Here is a 9,985-nt window from a genome sequence, read left to right as displayed (position 1 = left end):
CTCACTACCCTGCCCCCACCACGTGGTTGCACTACAGAGTTCACAAAATGCTTTAACATCCATTGTTGTATTGATCCTCTTCAAGGTTAGGGAGGAAGACAGGGGAAGTATTAATATATATATATAAATAAACCAAGGCAAAATGTTAAATGACTTGGTCAAAGTTTCAGAGTTTGTTCTAGAACTTATGTTTTCTGTTTCCTCCACCAGATATTTTCCCACTGCTCTAGGTGATTTCTCCATAATCCCAAGTGGCTTTTGATCACCCTGTTTTTATGATCGCTCTTCCTAAAAGCATAGAGTACACAGACCTATGTCTCCTCCAGTAATGTGTGCTCTGAGTGACTAAGTCCCACGAGCTACTGCTTGCATACGGAATCAGAAGCTCTGCTAACATGCAGCATGAGGACATCCCTGGCCACACTGTCTGAGACCTGCACAGCCATGAAGCAAAGATGCCACCCAGAGCATTGAGACTTACCGAGCACTTTCTCATGCATTAGCTCATGTAACCATAGACACATCAAAATAGTCTGCTGTGATGTACTTTTCTCAGAGCCTTCTGCTCTTCTGGCCTTCACATATCCTTCAACATGTCTTTAAAATGCACCAAAACTCACTTTAGCTTGTTCCTCTAGCTATTTATAATTCATGTCACGTGGATCTGCTGATAATAAAAATATGTCTCACCATTCTCTGAACCCAACTGTGCCCGGCTCTGCCCTATGCTAATTCTTTACAGGTGGCGCTCCATCGACCTGGCCACAGCCTTGCCAGGTGAGATTGGTTATCTCCATTTTCAGATGAGGAAACTGAGGCTTGGTGATTAAATGGCTGGTGAGCCTGTGACCCCAGAGCTCAAATCCTCACCATCTTACCAGATCCCCTCTAGCTGAGCCTTCCTGCACAGTTTCTCCCTCATGTAAATGTGACCCACTCCTTGCTCATTGCAGATGTAAACCATCTGTGATTGGTTATAAAGGACAAAGTGACAGCTTGTCCTATGAGTGTCCTATTGGGCTCCTGTCTGATAAGGAAGTATGTATCTTCCTGATAAGGGACAGAGACTGTTTTGTTGCCTCATTGTCTTTTGCAAGATTTCACTTTCCCAACTGTGGGGTTGGGGGTCTGACTGTATCTGGACTTGGGTGGCATTTCCTACCTCAGTTTGGTGGGCAGGATTTCTCTGTGACTCTCCTCTGTTCTGGCATGGTGAATCTCGTGTCTAGAGGCAAGTGACTCAGTGTCCCTTTGACTGTGACTTTTTCTATTTCTGAGAATTCTCTCCCACTGGATCCTGTTTTCTTCTTCCCTAATATACCATTCTTTGTAAACAAAAGTAGACAGAACATGGTTATGAGCAGGGACTCTGGGCTGGACTTCTGGGTTCAAGTGCTGGCTCTGTCACTTACCAGCTGTGTGACCTCAAGCAAATTACTTCTTTGTGCCTAGATTACCTCATCTGTGAAATGGATATGATAATAATGGGACCTACCGCATAGGGTTGCTATAAAAATTAAATGATTATATAAGTACCTTGGTGCATATATTAATGTCTTCTATTATTAAAAATATAAACAAAAAGTCCAAAACAAAGCAAGCACCTGCCTCCTCCCCCTCTAGTCCCAGTCAGATGACCTTCATGTGCCCTGGGAAGGAACTTGAGTGGCCATGCTTATTTTCCAGACCAACCCAAACCTTGTCCATGGCTCAAATGGTGAGCTTCACCAAGAACCAGCCTCTTGACTGATTATGGAGCCACAACCACCATCACATGGGTTGTCCTCCTATACTCAGTACATCCTCCATTTCTTTATGGGGTAACAAGAGAATGTAGTGACTTTAGAATTACAAGATCTCAGCTAGGTACTAGCTATGCAACTTTGGGACTATGTCTGCACCATTCTGAAGGTTAATTTTCACCTCTAAAATATGGATAACAGTAATGCTTACTTCCCATGGTTATCGTGTGAACTATTACATGACATTTGGAGGTTTTCTTGTTATAGCATCTAACATCACCATAACTAATACCTAAATTGCACTTGATCTTTAATGTGTACTCAGAAGTACACATTATTTCTCCCATATTGTAGATGAAAAAACCGAGGCACAGCAGGGTTAAGTAACTTGTCTAAAGTCACACAGTGAGAAAGGACAGAGCAAGATCTGAACCCAGTCTGATTTCAGAGACAGTGAGTTTTCTTAACCACTAAAGGTGTGAAAAAACTTTATATGCTAAAGCCTCCTAGAAGTAATAATAATAGGGGCTAGTACTTATTTAACGTTTATGTACCAGGCACTATTCAAAGTGCTTTACATTAATTTAATCCTTATCACCCTCTGGAGTTGGTTCTAGCATTATTCCCATTCTGTAGATGAGGAAAACTGAGGCACAAAATGCTAAATAACGTGCCTCAGTTAAGAGCCACTAAGTGGTAGAGATGCAATTAAATCCTGGAAGACCAATTTTCACTCTTCCCTACCCCTTGTTTCTTGGATTATCTCTCATGGAGGAATGAGCAGATTCTGAGATTCTGAGAGGCTCCTCAGGAAGTAGCAGGACTATATACTCAAACCCCAGCCTGACTCCAGGACAGCTTCCCAATTTCAGCACTCACCATGGGTTCCAGACAAGTAGCAGAGGGAGAAATGCATTTTAGAAGTCTCATGGCCTAATATGACCTCTGTATTTGTCTCAAACAGTATGGTAGAGTGGAAGGAGCCCAGAAGGACATGGTGTCAAACCCAACCAACCTTTGCTTACTCCCCATGGGACGGAGCCTCAGTGATCTCATAAAATAGAGACACTGATGACACAACCAGAAGGAGCCCAGAAGGACATGGTGTCAAACCCAACCAACCTTTTCTTACTCCCCATGGGACGGAGCCTCAGTGATCTCATAAAATAGAGACACTGATGACACAACCTGTTGGTTTGCTGCAAGACCTGAGCATGTGCTAAATCATCCAGCACAGAGGGCAGCTCCATAACTGGCATTTTCCCCAGCATCCACCAGCCCAAAAGCAGAGACCTCCCCTGAAAGCTCATACCATTTCCCACCAGCCTAATCCTCCTATTCTGCACCCCAGTTCTCCCCCCATCAGTCAGAGGAGCTCCTTCCTAAAGTTTCTTTCCTTCCTTGAGGTTGGGGGAAGAGGAAGTAGCTAAAGGAGGCTAGAAGGCCAGGCCCTAAGCTTTGGATTCCTTTTTCTGGAAGAGAGGCCACGTTGCTTAGCAACACCGCAGAAGATTGTTGGAGAGGCTCCAGCAGCGCTGTCCGTTTTCATGCTGCAGCATGGAGAGGTCTGGGGTGATGCTAGATAGGGAGATGAGTGGGAAAAGTGGGGAAGGTCCCAGGGTCTGATGGTAATCTCTGGGATCCATCCTCCTTTTCTATGATAACCTTCCCAATCCCCCAGCCCTTTCCCCTTGACTTTCTACCGTTGATGCACAGAGGCAGAGAGACAAGTTCTAGTGTCCATCTTGCACACACATCTATGCAATGGCCATGTCTGTGACCAGGCACCTAAGAACCAGACTCAGTGCCACTTTGTATTATTCTACAATTTACAGCTTACAAAGCACATCCATAGACACAATTTCACCTGATATTTAAAACAGCATCTTTAATAGTGGGAAGGTTATTATTATTCCTGTATGATAGGTGAAGGGAACAAAGTCCCAGGGTCCCGCAGTGAGGAAATAGCCGAGCCCAGATTTGCCGCAAATCTCAGAACATTTCCACTACAACCTTTACCATGGATGTTAGCACAGACATTGGCACACACGTGTGCACACCATTCTTAGGGCCTAGTGCTCCAACGTGCCCTAAGAAGTACCTCTGCTTATCCCTGGTCACAAAGTAGGTGAGTTGTGGAATCAGAGATCAGCTGTTTTTCCCTGCTGGCCCCAACCAGTCTTGGGGGATTCCGGAGTCCCAGCAGGGGCCTGGTCTGCTGGCCCAAAGGCCTAGACTCAGGAATGCTGTTGTGCTGAGCCAGGCTGGAGCAAGTATCTACACACCGCAGCTGAAGCAAGTCTCCTGACTGGTGGAGTCCCAGCAGGGGCCTGGTCTGCTGGCCCAAAGGCCTAGACTCAGGAATGCTGCTGTGCTGAGCCAGGCTGGAGCAAGTATCTACACACCGCAGCTGAAGCAAGTCTCCTGACTGGCATTCCAGAGAGAGGCATGTGGGTCCCACTGGGGCCAACGCCTGACAGCCAGGAGTAAACACATGTCACCCAGGTCACAGGATAATTCATGGGAGGCCCAAGCCTCCAGGGCTTCTCACAGCCTCAGGGGCCAGCAGAGCTGGTGAGAGCATCCCAAGGCCCCATTCTGGACGTTGTCTCTGTCCCTGAGTCTCCCTGTCAATATTTATTAATAATGCTGACTACCATAGCAATAGTTGTTACACCAGCAACAGTAATATTGTCGTTGCTAACAAAGACATTTGACAGACACAACAAATCTGAGATCTTTGTTTCTATCTGATACATGAGAAAACTGCAATTCAGGGAGACTGAATAACTGTCTTAGATCAACAGCTCATAAATGGTAGAGGAGAGAATCAAACCCCTGACTCCTAGACTTTTGTTCTGTACATCACGTCATACTGCCTTTAAATGTCAGGGAGGAGAAAGAATTCCCAGGGGGCATTCAGACACCCCTCCTATATCTCCAAATTGCACACGCCTGGGACCATGTAGTCCAACATGGCTCAGTTGGTGCTCCACACAGGACAGGTAATTTGAGTAACTATTTTTATTAAAGTTTTATCAACTTTCAGAAAATGACTTGAGATGACTTACTATATAGCAATGTACACAAAACAGAATATTCTAATTTAAGAGACAAATGAAAAAGCAGTCCGTGAAATATGAGAAGCATTCTCATAAAAGTTAGGGACAAGGCAAGGATATCTTTTTTATTCCTTTTACCTTTGTCATCACTGCCACCACTGAACATTGTACTGAAGGTCCTAGTCAATGCAGTAAGACAAGATAAATGCAATGTGTAAATGCTAGAAAGGAAGATGTCAAAATGTCCTGTTTGGAGACAATATGACTGCCTCCCTGCCTGGAAAATCCAAGATTCAACTGGAAAACAATTAGAACTAATGAAATTTCAGTGAGGTATAAGATTAATATACAAAAAAAATATGGTCTCTTATAACTGTGTAAAAAGAAGAAAAAGAATTGGTAATAACAGATTTACAACTGCAATAAAAATATGCTCCCAGATCAACCTAATGAAAAACATGAGAAACATCTGAATGAAGAAAACTATAAATTTTCACTGAGGGATGTAAGAGACCTGCCTAAAAGGAGAAACTGAGCATGTTCCTGGGTGGAATGACTCAATATTGCAAAATTGTCAAGTCTCTTTAAGTTGATCTATAGAAGTGTGACACAGTCCCAACCCAAGTACCAAAGGAATTTTATGGAACTTGACAGGCTTGGTTCTAAACTTCTTCTGGACTATGTTTAAGAATTGACAAGACAAATTTAGCAAAAGAACAGTGAACATACTGTAAAACTGGTTATTACAGGTGTGGTTTGGCACAGCAATAGTCAAGCAGATCAGAGTAGAGCCTTGAAACAGATCCACATAGATGTGGGAATTTCATAAATAACAAGATAGCATTCACTGGGGGAAAGAAAGGCCATTCAAAGGTTGACACAACTTGCTATTAATTTGGGGAAAATAGTTATATCTCTATATCTCGTCATAAGCAAAAATAAATTTCAAAATAGACTGAAGAATGACTATAAAAGTACCAGAAGAGAATTTTTAAAAAAATTTTTAGATGCAAAAACACCCCACCAATTTCAAAACCTAGCATAAAACAAAAACATCTGAGAAGAGAAGGAAAGTATAAAAAATCTAGGAGGAGTTTGTTACCATGTTGTGTCCCGCAGATATATATTTAGTTGTACATTTATTGGCAATTAGAGACAAACATGGAGACTGTCACTTATTTTAGTTCATTTATTCATTGCCCTAAGGAGATAAGTGGGAAAAGACCTGACTCACATGGATGCTTATTATAAGGTTGTTTATAATAATAAAAAATAGGATAAAACCTGAATGAACATCAGCTCTCATTTACTGAGAACCTACTACCTGCCAGGCACTGTGCTAGTTTAAAGGACATAAACAAGTTAACATAAAGAGAAATTTTTCCCTTAGTTTTAGTATTTGAATAAGGGACAGTGGGTCTTCTATGGCACTTATGAAAAAGAGAAGTGTTCTTTAAATGGTCTTGGATGGATCCTTGTAAGAGGGTACACATAGGTGCGTTCATGCTCTGAGTGCACACATGCACCTGACGTGTGCGGTGTGTGCACACATGCCTGCTGGCCTAAATAAGTGCCTAACCTCCCTATTTAGCAAGGGACATTCTTAAACGCTAGGCATTTGGTAACAGCTTGAGAAGGGGAAGGTAGCAAAGGGACACTGGAGATGTGTGAGAGAGGAGAGGAGGGGGGCAGGGCTGTATAAGTGTGTTTCTCCTTTTCCAGACACTGCCCAGACTCACTTTTTCCCTCTCCTTCCTCCCTCCCTCTCCTTCCTCCCTCCCTCTCCTTTTTATTCATTTGTTCCTTTCTTCCTCCCTCCCTTCTCCCTCTCTCTATAATTTTTTTTCTTTTTTAGGTAATAATAATAATACATTTCTTTGTGACCAGCTAGAATTCAGAAAAGGACTAAGAAGAGAGAAAAAAAATGATAATGTAAAATACCACCACTTAGAGACAGCAACCATTAGCATTTTAGTAAACATCCTTCTAAAAGCTTCTACTCCTGCATGCACACACACGTGCATTCAATCTGTATTTATTGACTCCCCACTATGCTAGGTGCTGGGGAAGCTAGCAGTGAACAAGGTAGACCTTTCACTGAGAGGGTACAAAATACATAAAAAGTTATCAGGCAAGGACAAATGCTATTAAGAAAATAAATCACAGATATGTGATGGAGGGTGACTTTTTTCTTCTTTCTTCTCTATTTCTCATAACATTCAAAAGCTTACCTGAAGTCAAATGAATCAATTTTTTCCTTTAAGGTCTCTCTACCCCTAAAAAGGTGTTCTCCACCCACCCCAAGATGCAATAATAACAGTAATAATAATAGTAATAAATAACCCATATTTTCTTCCAGTATTTTTATTTAACACTTAACTACTATCACATAATAATTACTGTTTTCTAGTTATACAAGCATTATACAGTACATTTTTATTGTAAAAAATTAAACTCCATGGATAAAATAAAAGTCCTCTAGACGTCAGTCCCAGTCCCTTCCCAAAAGTCACTTGTTTAGGATAGTGTAATGTGTCTCTTTCTCAAGCTTCTGCTATTTATACACACATACACACATCTGTCATGTCAGTTGTCAGTCCCAGTCCCTTCCCAAAAGTCACTTGTTTAGGATAGTGCAATGTGTCTCTTTCTCAAGCTTCTGCTATTTATACACACATACACACATCTGTCATGTCAGTATACGCAGTCTATCTAACTCATTCTTTTTAACTGAATACTATAGTATTCAGTAATTTGGATGTATCAAAGTTTATTTAACCCCTAACCTGGTGGTTATTTAGGTGGATTCCAATTTTTCTCTTTCCAAACAACAATACAAAAAAAAAAAATCCTTGTCATGTCTCTTTGTGCACATATTCCAGTGTTTCCCTAGAATCAACACGAGAAGTTGAAATTCCTGAGTAGAAAGGTATGCCCATTTAAAATGTTAATAGATACTTTCGAATTGTCCCAACTTCTAAGGCTTTTATAATTTTTTTCTTTTTTATTTAAATCTTTGATTAATTTAGAATTTATTTTGGGATAGAGAACGAGGAGGGATTGACCTTATTTCTTCATATAAATGACTACCCAGTTGTACCAAAACCATTTATTGACTAATTCATCTTTTCACAATGGGCTTTAAAAGGTGCCCTTATCATATACTAAATTCCCAAGTATGCCAGGGTTCAGCTTTGGGTTATCTATTCTCTTTTACTGATATGTCTATTTCTGTGTTAGTGCCATATATTTTAGATACTTTAGCTCTATAACACATTTTAATATCTGGCAGGGAAATCCTTCCCTTATTACTATTCTTTGTTAGGCTTTTCTTGGTACTCTGTGCTTTTCTGGGAAAATGTGTAAATTATTTTTTAAAGGAGTAACATGTAGAAAGATTGTAATGTAAAGAAATACTAATTCCCCTATTTATGTTGTTTATTATCACCCCTCTTTTCTATTAGGTTGTCATATTTAAAAATTCACACAGAGAGACTAATTTTGTGATTTATGGGCTTGAAACTAAATATTAACTACAACAGACAGTGACTGAGGGGGTGTAAAGAAATGGGGGGAAAAGTCTTATGAGAGGGGAGTAACTATTGCGGGCAGTATCTCCAAGCAGAAAGAGACATTGACAGCAGCTAAGTGCTAAAGAGACAGTGGGAAGATTCCAGGCGAGAAATCCCATGAAACCCCGAACTGGATTGGGGCAGGGCATTTTAATCCAGAAACTAAGAGGTTAAATCTGAATACTACAAGAAAAAAAGTGGGGGCCAGTAGATTGCCTGCAAGTGCAACAGAGAGACCTGCCTTTAAAAACTTCATAGACCTATTAAACTAAGGTCAGAAGTCCTGAGATTGTGCCCTGCAGTTTGTCTGTCTTGCACCCAGTCTTTCATCATACTGAACTAAGTAATTTTTCTACCCCTCATCTATACTCTTATCCTGTGTCAAGGTGCTGAGAGGGAAGTTCATGATCTTAAATAAAGGTCTTGGAAGTGTTAATCCCTGCTGTCTTGAGGCCACTCACAGCAAATATTGTCTATGAATATATAAGGGTCAGGAGTACCACTTAAAGGGGGGTACATGAAGAAGATCAGGCCCCTATACCTGGCTTTCAGATATCTCTGGTCTTGGTGGCACAACTTGAAGGGCTGCTTTGGCAGCGTCTGCTGTAGAAATCTTCTGAAGGTGACCATCTGGATGCCCTAGGCAGGGTCCCAGTGGGTAGAGGCCATAGGCTGTCTTCTTGGATTCTACCAGATGCTCTGTTTGCTGGGCACCCTGACAGGCAGGCCAAACAGTTACCATCACACCTCTTCCCTCCTCCCCGTGATTTTTTTGCATTTCTCTTTTTCCAATAAGTAGCAAGGTATTTCAGGGACAGATGAACGTGGCTCTCAGGACAGAATGTCCTCTGCTCCAGGAAGGGGAGCAGGGAAGGGAGGAGTGCAGATGTGTATATGTTGTGACTGAACAAACCTTCATCAGTAAAAGTGCACGTGTGCTTTTGGTTATGTGTCAATGCACGTATCAGCATGTGTCATGCAGAAGGGTGGATCTCTGGTTAGCTGCCCACTTGCTTTCCTGCTCCCCTCCCCTCTCCACTGCCCCTGTGCTGGGAGAGTCACTCCAGCCTTTTGCGGAGGGGAAGTGCTGAGTCACGGCTCCCGCTGGGTTCCGTCTCCTACCCTCCATCTCCGTTCTTTCCTCAGCCGACCCCGCTGCCCTGCTGGGCTCTCTCTAGAACTCTAATCCTGTCCACCACCTCCTTACCAGCCTGGACTCACTTTCTCCAGGTTCACTCCGGGGCAGTAAAGAGAATGCACATTATTATTCTATCTCTGCACTTCTCCCCTTGCTTTCTCAGAAGACTGTTCTGGGCTCTTCTTACAACTGCCCTCCTCCCTGAAAAAATAAGACTCTGACCAAGTTTGACCCAGGAGGCTAATTCTTCCATCTATACACGTTGATCCTCCTCCAGTTCTACCCCGCCTAATCGGATTATGGCAGTATCTCATGTCTTGGGGCATGGCAAGGAAAGCGAGATTTAAAATGACACTCGCTGAGGCTTTTTTCTCATTTTAGGTCTGCGAGCTCCAGACCACAGGTTCCTGGAGAGAGAGAGGGTGTGTGTGTGGGGGGGGGGGGGGGGGGGGGGGGGGGGGGGGGGGGGGG

The sequence above is a fragment of the Galeopterus variegatus genome, unplaced genomic scaffold, assembly GCF_000696425.1.
Source record: "Galeopterus variegatus unplaced genomic scaffold, G_variegatus-3.0.2 Scaffold3274, whole genome shotgun sequence".
Taxonomy (NCBI): Eukaryota; Metazoa; Chordata; class Mammalia; order Dermoptera; family Cynocephalidae; genus Galeopterus; species Galeopterus variegatus.
This window is presented reverse-complemented; position numbering follows the sequence as displayed.